The following is a 13956-nucleotide window of genomic DNA, read 5'->3' on the forward strand; positions in this document are numbered from 1 at the left end:
GTCTACATATCTATCATTTCTATGTATTAGAAACCTCAGAGTTTTTCCACTTAATTTGAAATATCATAAATTGTACACTACAGGTATTCCACTAAAAATTACCAATCTTGATGTAATTTTATTCATGTGCATTTTTCTACTTGTCATAAATCCTGAAAGCCCTAATTTGCTTTCACTTATATCCTAATTTGTATTTTTTTCTAAGGGCAATACTAGTGCTAAATCACATTTTGATTCTTAAATTAAGGCTATTACACAATTTAGACAGCCAAACAGGAATGTCACAATACTCAAAGAATATCCCGAATTATTTTTTTCAAAGAAGGAAAATAAATTATTTCATTAAGAGATTAATGTGAGCATTATTTTTCAATCTCTTTAAATTTTAAAATCTAATTCTAGAAAGCCATAGTAATAGCAAGGTCCAAATCTGAATTTCCCAAAACATATTCAAAAAAAGAAAAAACAGATAATACTACACAAAATCCATGCCCCTGGCATAACCAGGAAAGAAAAAGCACCTTAGATTTTCACTTCTGTGTAAGTAAAAACTGAATGGACTCCCAGGTTGCTGCTAGCACACCTCCCAGCGACAGCTGACCTACAGAGCAGCAGCAGTGGGGAGGAAAACGCCCCAGGGAGAGCAGAAGAGAGTGTGTTGTGAGAGCTACACTGGTCTAAATCACCCCTGGAAAGATAAATACACCATCACTCCTTGCTGCCAAGGGAAAGACGATCTGCTGGGTCAGGGCTGAAGACAGGAAGGAGCCAGTGCGTGGAAGGGTTCCAAGCGGTGATCTTGGGAAAGGTTTGGGTGAGAAGTGAACAAAATCAGAGAGAAATGGCACTGTCTAGGAACTATGCAATGGACATAGGAAGGAATGAGAGGAATATTCAACACAAAAAAAAATTAAATGAAGAAGTCACAACCTTTTCCCCACAACTACTGAAGAAATCCACCAAGAAATAAACTATAAGTTGCAACCATCACAGAAAAGCTCTAAGAATGATGTAACTATCCCAAACCATCACAGAAATGTAGAGGCTTATATAATCTACAAGTACAAATAATAATAATATAACAGGAAAACAATACCATAAAAATAGTGAGGAAAAATAAGATAGTATAAAATGCTATAAATTATATCAAATAGCCTCAAAAGAGGGCTTCCTAACAAATATACAGACACAGAAATATGTGACTGCTTGCTCACTTAGTGGCTATTCATAAAATACTGATGGACCAATGCTTGAGACTGCCCATGGAGCTGACAGGCACAAACCAGATTACTGAGAAGTAAAAGCTTATCAAACATATACATACACACTTGGTCTCCCTTAGAAATGTGTGATTTAGTAGTTAGTGGCAGCTTGACCTTTTACATCATCTAGAGCACCACTCAATATCAGGAAAGGCAAGATGCCTAGATTCTAATATGGAAAATCAAGGAATAAACAACCTTAAAAATCAGATATAAAGAATAATTTTATATAGTGATTACTGGCATGAAGATGTAGGGATGGAATTCTGCCACATGGATCAGAGATTACAGGAAATGAACCCTGGATGGAAAAAGTAATCACCCCTGAACCTTTAGTAGGAAGATACTGCAAAAGAAGGAACAGCAATGGCTTTTTTTTGTCTCTTATTTTCATTTATTACCCTTTTTGTAAACAAACATTTGCTTGAGAGACAGTATAGCAGTAATTGATATGACATGACAAGCAGTACGTATTTAGAAGACCAGAATGACAGGCATTCCAAGCATGACCCTTGTATTACACATTGCTATCTTCAGTGCAGTTGCTTAGTTTATCCAGCAGAAAAGTATAAAAATGGGGTATAAAAAGCAAAATTAATATGCTGAGCTGTAAAAGGCTCAAGTCAAGAACTTCTGACATTGCCAATCCTACGGGTAACCTACTACTATTATGGACTACTGGATTATATTGGATTACTTTGCTGAATTCACGCACCTACAATATTTAAATAGCAAAGTAATATCCATCTCTGAAAAAACTAAACAAAAAAGAGAATACAAATGAAGGACCATTTTGTATCTGTATATACAAAATAGTTAGGATAGATATACAGCCACTTTCTCTTAATTCAATGAGAAGAAAGAGCTGTACTAACAATGTTTGGACAGGATATCATGTCTGCATCTTGTACTATGAATAACTACTACGAAGACAACAATATGCAATGTATTAATTATTGAAACTGTCCTACTAATTGGTTTTGAAACTGTCTCATTGCTATGTTTCTCAATAAAATTAAATAAATAAATAAAATTTTAAAAAAGAAAGAACAGCAATTACTAAAGAGAAAACAGTGGACACATAATTGAAATATCCCAAGAAACTAAGAAAACTGGTCCTTGCACCTCTCCTACAACTATTAATAAAACCATCCCCTGGTTAACAACCTAAGTGTGCAGACCAAAATTAGAGAAAAAGGAGGGCCGCAACAAAAGCCAACATTTTGGCCCTAGCCTTCCAAGGTCAATTAAGACTCAGGACATATGAGAACTTGTACTGTAACATCCAGTAACTCGGTAGTGTCCCAAATTTCCTGATCAAGGAGATTATGGGGCCAAAGAGGAAAGTGATCGATGATGTAGTGTGCCTAAGGAGAGTCACATCGAGAGAAAACATTCTCTCAGGCTTTCACAGAGAGCACATTGGCCAAGCTATGGCCATGACTCATCCACATGGCTGACACTGACAAAGGTTCTACAATCTGAGATACAGAATCTCAGGATAAATCTGAGGGAATTTCACTGACCTTATCAGACCCAAAAGCTACAACTCTTGTTGCATAGGTCCTACTTTACCTTGGTCTTATCCATCCAGCAGAAAAGTATAAAAATGAAATAAAAGAAGTAAAGCCATGCTGTTATGTTGAGCTATAGGGGACTCAGGTCAACAATTTCTGACATTGCCAGTCAAGCAGAAGACCCAATAGTATTATGGGCTACTGGACTCTTTTAGAATATTTTGTTGAGTTTACACACCTATAATATTCAAATAATGGAACTTAACAAAAAAAAAAGGGTATACAGATGAATGTCTATTTTGTATCTGTGTATTCAAAATGGTTAGGATAGATATATAGTTACATTCTCTTAATGAATAGAGGGATTTCTTCTAATGGTGTTTGTAAATAGGATATCATGTCTGAGTCTTGTACAGCAAATAACCACTAGGAAGAGAGAATGCAATGTGTTAACTATTGAAACTGTCCTACCAATTTGGTTTGAAACTTTCTCACTGTTATTTGTTTCTCAATAAAATTCTGGGGTAAAAAACGTCATCCCTGTTGCAAGCTCACTGGCAGTGCGCCGGGCTGGTCCTGATTGGACATGCTGCGGGGCCATATTGAAAGGAAACTAAAAGCAATCATGTAGAAAACGTTATCATGGCAACCCCCTCTACCCCACAATTGAGAAGCCAAATACTTTTCAAATATTCCTTGCTCATAAAATAAACGAAAATGCTAATAACACTTTGTCCTAAATCTGACTGCATTTTTAAAACCCTGATCAATAAAAATGCCTGTGCTTCTGGGAGTAGCTTTCTCCGAAAACGGGCCTTTCAGGCCGTACTTGTTTGGTATCCTATTTTCAGAAGCTCTACATAGCCCAGCTCAAGAGGAAAAAACTTACAAATGGGTTATTTTTGTATTACAGAAATTGATTTTGCTGGAATATCATTCAGTGGTTGTCTTGGTTGCTTTATCACTGGGACAAAGTACCTGGCGCCCATAACTTACAGGAAAGGTTTATTTCAGTTTATATTCTGTAGCGATTTCAGCCCGTAACCAGATCCAAGACAGAAAGAGCATGGCTGTGGGTCACCGTGCAGCAGAGCCAGGAAGTGAAGAGAGAGGTAAGGAGCGGGGACAAGAACACACCCTTCCAGTGACACCTGGCATCTGCTGCCCAAATGACCCATCCCCCTACACATGACTGAGAGTTTGAGGTTACATTTTAGATCTAAGCCGTGACAGTGGAAAAGTGCTTGCCTAGCACGCACAAAGCCCTGGACTTGCTCCCTAAACACAGAGAGAATGTGAGTGGGGAAGAAAGAGAAGGAAAAGAAGGCGAGGGGACAAGGACAAAAGGAAGGGTAGGAAGGGTGAGCAGGAGGGAATGGGAGAGGAGGAGGGACATGAGGGAGGAAGAGGGTGGGGACAGGAGGAGGGAGGGGGAGAGAAGTGTTTAACTCAGCCTAAAACACATTTTTTTATTTTACACGTTAAACCTATATTTGAGAAACTATGTAGTAACATTTGTTTTCATTTATTTTCATGGTCACTTTTGGAAAAGTTTTTATATCTTATGTACAAACTTAGCCTCCTCAGTGGAAACAGAACACCAGGTAATAATAAGAATAATAATAATACACTACCGAAACACTGAATTCCTCCAATTCTGCCCCAAACCCAGTGCACTTAGTAAGCAGGTTAGCTTTCAGGATCTTAGCTACGAGGAAAAGGAAAAGCTAGGACTGTCGCTGGAGGGGACACTGCTTGGCACGAAGTTGGCTGTTGTGGTGGTGCTGGCTGCCAACACTGTCACGTTTTTGTGCACCCAACTTCATCTGGTTAATAAGTAAAGGAAGAAAAATGAGTAGAAAGATTAAAAGTTGAAAGCAAATAGTAAGAATTATCAATGGAGTGAGGTCCTCAGAGGACAGAAGGAAACAGAAGGATCTAGAGCAGAGAATACTCTGGGACACAAGAACTTAATACAAGGAGAAGAGACCTATTGTGACACGGAATCTCAGAATAGTTACTGGAAACCAGCAAGTCAGACTGGATAAAATATTTCACAGTCAACCTGTTTACACTAAAATGGAGATGTGAGTGTTCACGTTGCTTTATGACTGAAAGGGTGTTAATAATTAGAGCTCTTTAAGCCGCTGCAACATTTCTCTAAATGACATCATGGTGCAAATGCACTATTTTCCCACTGGTTTAATTTCAGGAACATCCTTTGAATAAAGTGCCAAGTTAAAAAGACATACCATGCTGGGGAGATGGCTCAGTGGAATAAGCACTTCCCTGGCAAGTGCAAGGGCCTGAGTTCAATCCCCAGTTCTGGAAAAAAAAAAAAAAAAAAAAAAGACATACCACCTCAGGATTTCTTTAATTCATTTCTACTAACTTCAGAGGCTTCCTGGAAAAGGGCTGTAGGGTTCCTTTTATTGTTCTGACCTTAATGGAAAAGGACATTATAGAAAACAGCCAACTCTTTAGGGCATCTGTCTTTGTACAACAAATATGCTCCTGAAAAGTTCTTTAAAAATTAAGTTTGTATTGGGGGTTATTTAGATCCAGAAAAGCTTAATTTGTCACTCACTATTTTGTATTCAAGAACTAGTTGTTACCAAATAAGTCACTTCCTTGCAATTTCCTATAGCTACCTCTTTCTTGTGTTTTCTGACCCCATTGAGCTACTTCACAGAGCCAGCCCAGGCCGCCAAGATTCAGGAGAGCTGTCCTTCCCATGCAACGTAATGGTGGCGCCTGCTGCACAGCACCAGCCTGGGCGAGACTGCATGAGCTAAGGAAGTGTCAGCCAAGTGTGTCCCTTCACTGGCCCAGGGGGCCAAAGGACTGATTTGCCAGATTTAACAAACAAAACTCAATCATCCCCTCTTAAATTTAATTTCCAGCAAGTTATGAGTTCATTTTTAATGTAAATGTGACCCGTGCAATTTTCAGGATATATTTGTACTGAATTATTATTAGCAAATCATTCACTGATCTGAAATTAAGATCTAACTGGACACCCTACATGTTAATGAAGAAACCCTAATAACAGTGACACTTCGTCTCTGAGCTGGATGTGCCACAAGGAAAGTATACAAATCAATGTAAATAAAGGCCTCCAGGGCTAGGCACCCTCCCTCAACACATGGTCACTGCACATAAATCTCTGATATATTTCTAAAGACCACAATATTTATTTATCCAGGCTAGATTTGGGACTTCATAGGAGATAGAATCTCATTATCATAAACACAAAAGTGCAAAAACATAAGGTTTTTTTCTACAATACATTCATTTTGTTTTTATTCCAATCCTCATTTTGCTCAGTGCAAAATTTTAATCTAATCCTTTTTCAAGTAAATTCACTCCAAATCAATGATTCTGGAGACTCGGTAGATATGCAGCTCAATTGCATGAAGGTGTAAATTTCTCCTTCAGCTTTCTCTCCTGCTGCGTCCTCCGTCCTCCGGAGGATGGGCCTTACCCGGGAGGGGCCCTGCAGCTGCAGACAGTGACCTAGCTAGGGAGACGGGTCTCCGCCCTGCTCTGGATCCCTCCAGGGCCTCCTGGCCTCCTGTTTCTGCTCCAGCCTACCCTGTGTGGTCTTCAGTGCAGCAAAGCTCAGCCTGGAGACAGCCAGCCCATCCATGCTGCTCTGAGTTGCCCTACACCTCGGGGCGCTGGCCACCACTCCTGAGATCAGCTACTCCTCCACACTACCCCTTCCTCCTGCTTCCTCTGCCCTTCCCTAGGATTAAGCTCCCAGACCTCTATTCCCAGTTATTTCCTAACCTACGTTATTCCCAGGGAAAAAGATTTCATTCCCTTGAGCTCTATCTCAGAAATAAAATTGGAAGCCGAAAACATGGCAGAAGCATTCATCCTTCCCTTAAGACCTCTAGATATATTTACTTTCTGAGGTCCATTTGGGTCCTTGAAGTCGTGGCCAGCTCAGAGACCTCAAATTTCAAAAGCACACTTCCACTGCATCTCCCGCCCTGGAAGAAGAGTCCTACAGACAGCAAGAGGAGAATGAGAGGAAAACTGACAACCTGTCTAAGTCTCCCTGCCCCTACCCAACACCCCTCCTCTCTGGCTCACAGGGTGTCTCCTGGAACCGCACAAAGGAGAGGCCTGCCGCCTGATTGTGCCTGGTCACCTCTCCCTGCAAGAGCTACAGAATCTGCCTTTTGTATTTCCTAAACCTGACTTTAAACTTCCCTCCATTGTAGGTGGCCCAGTGTAGGAGAAAAAAATTTATAAAGAACATGATTAATGTAAAGTTCTGCCGCACAGCTTTTCGATTCTAGGACAGCAGCAGTGATTCCACATCACCCTGAAATCTAACTTTGCCATACCAATCTCTCACCCTGGAAATTTTTCAGCAGCCACCTGATTCCTCCAGGCCACTGGGCCCCCTCCCGAGTCCCCTCTGCCATCCTAATGACATCGCTCTCATTCATTCTTCTCTGCACCAGATGAGGCCACTGCGGTACCCTGAGTGTTAGGAGCTCTATCTTGTGCCTATTATAAGAAACTGGGGAACGATGGGGAGTCTTCAGAATATAAGGTGAGTTCACCCATTGCTGATGGCTCTGGTCACAGACAGTACAATAACAGTATTGTAAGAATTAAATAATTTTCTTAAAAAAAGAATTAAATAATTTAAAAATCTACATGAGTAATGGGCCCTTCCACACCTCCAGAAATGGGCTATCTTTGCTACTAAAGAATGTCCATGAGACACCCTCTCCTAATATCTTGATCTCTCTGTCACGTGCCCTAGAAGTTTCTGTGCTGTTATGTGAATAAGATTCACCTACTTTTTGCTTTTCTATAATGAAATGTGTGTAGTATGCTTCTTACACCAGGGTATCCTAGTAAAAAGTATTTATATAAGGCAGGAACAGTGTTTTTTCTTTCCATAGACTGACTTTCTTTATAGTTCTACCTTTTTTTACAATCCCTTCTAGTAGGAAATTGTTTCCATACATAAAGAACACAGCTTTTATGTGGCTGTATGACGGACTCATATGTAACTTTTATTTTCAGCAGACCAGCCATATACACTGGTGGGAATTTTATTTGTGAACAGCTAGCTATGTTAGTGTTTAAGATAGGTTTAAGATAATAAAGTGCTTTCTTCCCTTATTAAAGCCAAGTTCTAAGCTATTTTTCTAACTTAACATACTACCTCATTTTTAATGTATTTTCTTTTTTCAAAAATCCAAACCTCTCAAATTATTGCAGAGTAATTTTGAGTTTCATTTTCAACAGAAGTTCTCACTCTATTATTTACTTCAGCTCTGATCCAAGAGAACTTTCATAAGTGCCAAATTTTTTAGTATGATTAAGCAAAATACATCAATGACTGATACAAAATGGGTTATGAAACTATGATTCTCCTTTGTGAAAAAAAATTCTACTTGCTTATAAAATGATACAATGAAATAAATCCTTAGCAATGTCTTAATTTCATCCGTTTCACAATAAGCTCACCATGAGAGGTAGCCAATAAAAATGTTGATCATATTTTTCACTAACAATCATAAGCTGTAAAGTAGGTGTGGTGTCTGTAATTCCTCTGAGGGCCGTTATCACCTTTAGAGAAATCGTAAGCCCTGCACACCTCACTTTCTCGTGTCATATTGCTATCTTAACCACTTTTCTATTTTTCTTGTTGTGAATATTCTTCAATTTAATGGTCTTCAAAATAAATATTTTAATGACACATTTCATTTCAAAAATGTTAGCCACATCATCTATACATTCTAAAAATACAATTACTAATGCTCTTCAGGGTCATCAATAATTTTTCAGTCTACTCTTGCAGCTTGATCTATGTTTTTACATATAACATAGAGATAAATTTTCATTAAAGTGGGCAAAGGGCCAGGAAAAAACTGTCCATCCAATTTTTCTTAACAAATGCACAGCACTGCTTACAAAACATCCTCTTCTTTCAAATGGAATCTTCGTCCTGGATGTGATGCTCTAGCCCAATTTAAGGAACAGCTCCTTGGGCTTGGAAGATAGCTCAGTAGCATAAGCACCTGCCTGGCAAGCATAAGGTCTCAAGTTCTATTCCCAGTACCACAAAAAAAAAAAAAAAAAAAAAAAAAGAGGAAGGAACAGCCCCTCTACCCTGAGGTACGAACCTTCAATTTAGCCTCAAAAGCTGAAAAAGAAGCTCCAACACCATTTACCAAATTATTTCCCACATTTGGCTTCTCTAAATTCCCAAATGGTCACCATCAAAATTGCTGCCAAGCACTCTAACTATTCTCAATGCCTTGCCCATTACAGTTGAGGGAAATGACCAAAATTAAAATACTCTGAATTATACAAATACAAATGCAGACCTACAAATTGTTTCCATAAATGCGTGGTCACCAACAATGACATACTTGGTGGGCCACTTCATTCTGCACCGCTGAGATATCAACCAAAGCTTTAGTAACTTCCATTGTTTGGATGGAGAATTTATCACAACAGAAATAAACATTAATAACTAAATTAGAAGGAGCAAATACAGTAGCTCCCTGGTCCAGCGTATGAAGCAGGATACATTCCAAAATTCTGCTGGATGCCTGAGACACAACAAAATCCTGTAATTTAGTGCCTAAGCACTTATGCCCAGTGGCCATAACTTTTGCAGTGTGAGGTACAACAGTGAGACCAGCACAAATTTCTGTTTCAACCTTCACAATTTCACAGGTTTATTCTTACCGCAGACTTTCCTTAAAAAACTCAGCATATGATGTCTTTTCTCTTGCCTTAGCTACAGAACCTTCATCTTTTCACTAAAAAGAAGTACTTTACAACTCTAGTATATTCAAAAGGCCAGCACTGCCTCACTTCTGCACTGAGGCCTTCAGTGAGTAGGACAAGGTTAGATGCAGGCCCTGAGATTGGTGCAGTCCTCCAGTTATCTAGACAGCTACACTGTGATTAGAGGCCACTCAGGGGTCTGGCATGGACGCGCCAGACAGAGGAATGGTTCGCGTCCTGGGCAGAGCAAAGCAGGATGGTGCAAGGTCCCATCATGCCACTCATGATGCCATGCAATTTAGAACCCATGAATTATTTATTCATGGAATTTTCCATTTAATATTTCCAGCCAGCAGTTGTCCATGGGTAACTAAAGCCTTAAAGTGGAACCTCACATAAGGGGGCTACTATATGACAGTGTTTTCATTAAGCAAACAGTACAGTTCAAACAAAATATGACTTAAACTTCAAATCATCAATAAGAAAAAAAACCTGGAAGTTATCTAAACAGTGCTAGCCCATAAAGTGAACTCTTCCCATCAACAGTCACGGCACCAGCCGCACACGGTCAGCTATGCAGGTGCAACCGCAGCTCATTGCCCCCCAATCATGCGTTATCTGGTGGGCTCACACAACTGTTCTGGAACAAAGGCTTTACCATGGAGCAGGTGACAAACACTGACCAATGACATTACCAGGCACTCTAATAAGATGAACGTCATTTATGCAGAGAACCCTAGCATCTGCACATTAACACTTCAGGCCAGTCAGGAAAAATGGTTTGAAACTTAGGATCACTCAAACAATTTAAAAAGAGGAATCTGAGGTATATTACCAGATAATCTTGTGGTATCTTGCTAAAACCTCATCTAGTACACTAAAAATGTAAAACAAACAGAGTTTCTGGTTAATGAGTGTGTCAACTGACCATAAAGAAAGAATGGCTGTCTATACATATAAATTTTAAGACATCTGACCTAAAGTGTACTATTAACTCTGAAAACATTAATAAATTAATTTCTTGGTGATCTGAACCCAACATGCATGAACGTAAAAGGACACAGGCCCCCCCACTCTAAAAGGACACAGGCCCCCAGACCTCTAAAAAGACACAGGCCCCCAGACCTCTAAAAGGACACAGGCCCCCAGACCTCTAAAAAGACACAGGCCCCCAGACCTCTAAAAGGACACAGGCCCCAGACCTCTAAAAGGACACAGGCCCGCAGACCTCTGCAGAGGAGAGGCCGCACAGGGCAGCCCCGCCCTTAGCGCCTCTGCTCACCCTGAGGATCTCAGCAGAAGCCGCAGCCTGACTGCCAGAGCATGGAATACAATGTGGAAGCTGATTCGTTTTTTAAATAGCAAACTTGAAACTGTCAAGTCATATTCTAGAGAACAAGATATGAATGCGACATTATAAGATGAAGCGACCTCTTGAACTTCTCGCCGCATGCTAAGCTGGCCTTCAGGCAGTCACTGCCCAACAGAGAGCCTGCAGACAGAGAGTGCTTGATCTGGAGTGGGTCTAGGCTCCGCGTCGGAGCTGCACAGCCTCACTTTCTCTAAGCTTCAGCCACCGGCGCTCACACCATTCCCGCACCGCCAGTGGCGACGGCCGAGCATGACACATCCACCCAACAAGGACACTGTGATAGTCATTAGGGTGCTCTCTGACCACCAGCACACGTAGAGATTCACAGTCTGGACACACAAATTTATTATGAGTATGTCTAAGACTATAATTTTTATGATTTTTATCAGTGGTGGAGCAAATTTGTCCCTAAACTGGATCTTCTGGGACAAATGCTGCTGAGGCAACACCAGACGGTCCGTGACCACTTTGGCTACGTTACAGTGGACACTCCAGGGCCACAGAGCTGCACTCTGAGGCTCGGACGCACGACATCCTCCCTTGCTTAGGGCAAAGAGATACACAAAGGGCAGTTTCTACAACTGCCAGAGTCCAGTGATCCACAAAACCACAGTAGGCATGGAAACCTGGTTTTTCACATGAAAAAGTTTTAAATTAAACTATACTTGAAAGATGAAAAAACAAAAAAACTGTTAGGGAGGCTTAAAAAATGACTCAAATAAGATGAGGAATGAAAAGCAATGGAACTGACACCACAGAAATACACCAGATCATAAGAAACCACTATGAGCAGTTACATGTCAATAACTAAATAACCTAGATGTGGATAAACTCTTAGACACAACCTATCAAGACTGAATGTGAAAAAAGAGAAAATCTGAACAGACCAATAATAAGTAAACAAATGAAATCAGTAACAAGTATTCCACCACAGAAAAGCCTGGGACCTGAATTCTAAAATAATTGGTGTTTCCACTGAATTCTATAAAAATATTTAAAGAAGTAACACAAATCCTTCTCACACTCTTCAAAAATGTGAAGAAGAGAGACTCCTTCCAAACTCATGTTACAAGGCCAGCATTATGCTAATACGAAATCCATACACAAACACTAAAAGAAAATAATACTCTAGGCCAATGTCCTTGACAGTCACCGAAGCAAAACTCCTCGACAACACACTAGCAGACAAAGTCAACAGCATGTCACATGGAAAAGACAGTTTACCGTGATCACAAGGGATTGATTCCTGGGATGATAGACTGGCTCACTGTACACAAATCAAGAACATGAAATGCTGCATTAACAGAATAAAGAGCAGATATCATGAACATTTAACAGATGTAGGAAAAGCATCTTACAAAGTTCAATATCCTTTCATGATTAAAACAATCTCAACAAATTAGCTATACAAGGAATGTATTTTGACATGACAGAGGCCATTGTATCGCAAGCTCACAACTAATATTTTGCTCAGTGGTAAAAAGCTGACAGATTTTCCTCTAAGATTAGGGAGATTCATGGCACTATCAGGAAAGAAAATTTAAAATCACAAAGGAAGAAATTAAATCATTTCTCTTAAGAGATGATGTGATTTTATATTTAGAAAATCCTAAAGATAAATTCAAGTTACCAAAAACAAATATTAGAGATAATAAATGAATTCAGTAAAGTTGCACAATACAAAGTCAACATGCAAAATTAGGAGCATTACTATATACTATCCATAAACTATTTGAAACAGAATCAGTAAAACAATGTTATTTATATAATTCAGAAAAATAAAATATGTAAGCTTAATCAAGAATGTGCAAGATCTGTACACTGAAGACTATAAATTGCTGATGAAAGAAATTGAAGAAAACACAAATAAGGGAGTAGGTAGCCTATGGTCACATATCAGAAGATATCGTCAAAATGTTCACATTACCTAAAGCAATAACACCCCTAATCAAATGGCAGCTTCCCAAAATTCCAGTGGTATTTTTCACAGAAATAGGAAAAAAGTAATTCTAAACTGAACATGTATCTACAAAGGATCCCAAACAGTTCAACAATCTTGAGCAAGAACAAAGCTGTAGGCATCACATTTCCTGATTTCAAATTATATTACAAACCTAGTAATCAAAACAGACAATCCACTGCTTGATTTCAAATTAAAGTACAAAGCTCCAGGAGTGGAACCTGGATGCTCCTGGCATAAAAACAGAGACATGGACCAACAGAACATAATAGAAAGCCCAGAAATAGACACACGCATAGGTACATGTATAGTCAACGAAGCTTGGACAGATGTGCCAAGAATCCACAAAGAGGAAACAATAGCTTCAATAAGTGAGGTTGAGAAAAGTGCATATCTAAAGCAAAAATATAAAATTTTGAATTTATCTTATATCAACAAAGTTGATATATATAAAAATCAACTGAAATGTATTAAAGGTTTGAACGTAAGACATGAAACAATGAAATTCCTATATGAAAACTTAGGAAACTCCCATAACACTGCTACTAGTGGTCACATTAGGGGCATTGCACCAAATATAAAGATAATTACGTGAGATGACACCAAACCAAATGGTCTCAGCACAGCAAAGGAAGCAACCAAAAGGATAAAATAGGCAACCCATGGGATGAGAGAAAATATTTGCACACTAAACTGCTTATAACAGGTTAATATCCAAAATATATTTTAAAAATTCACATAAGTGAATAGCAAAATAGCTAAATAACCTAGCTTAAAAATAGACAAAGGGGACTTGGGATATAACTCATTAGCGCAGTGCCTGCCTGGCCAGCACAGGTCCTGAGCTCTATTCCCAGTACCAAACATAAATAAGGAAATACAAAGGGCCTGAATAAACATTTTTCCAGGAAAATGGCCAATAGACACACAAAAAGATACCCAGTGTCAGTCATGATCAGTCAAAAAATCAAAACCACAATGAAATTTCATGGCACAATTGTTGAGATAGCTATTACCAAAACATTCAGGAAGTAACAAGTGTTGGCAAGGATGAACAGAAAAAAGGAATAACTA

The 13956-nt window shown here is 39.3% G+C and overlaps 1 protein-coding gene across 1 annotated transcript in view; it reads right to left on the reverse strand.

The window, feature by feature from the left end:
- Nucleotides 1-13956, reverse strand: part of Ctnna3 (catenin alpha 3) — a 1779311-nt gene that overhangs the window by 1663124 nt on the left and 102231 nt on the right. The gene's annotated exons all lie outside the window — the stretch shown is intronic.

The sequence above is a fragment of the Octodon degus genome, unplaced genomic scaffold, assembly GCF_000260255.1.
Source record: "Octodon degus isolate 3935 unplaced genomic scaffold, OctDeg1.0 scaffold00046, whole genome shotgun sequence".
Lineage (NCBI taxonomy): Eukaryota > Metazoa > Chordata > Mammalia > Rodentia > Octodontidae > Octodon > Octodon degus.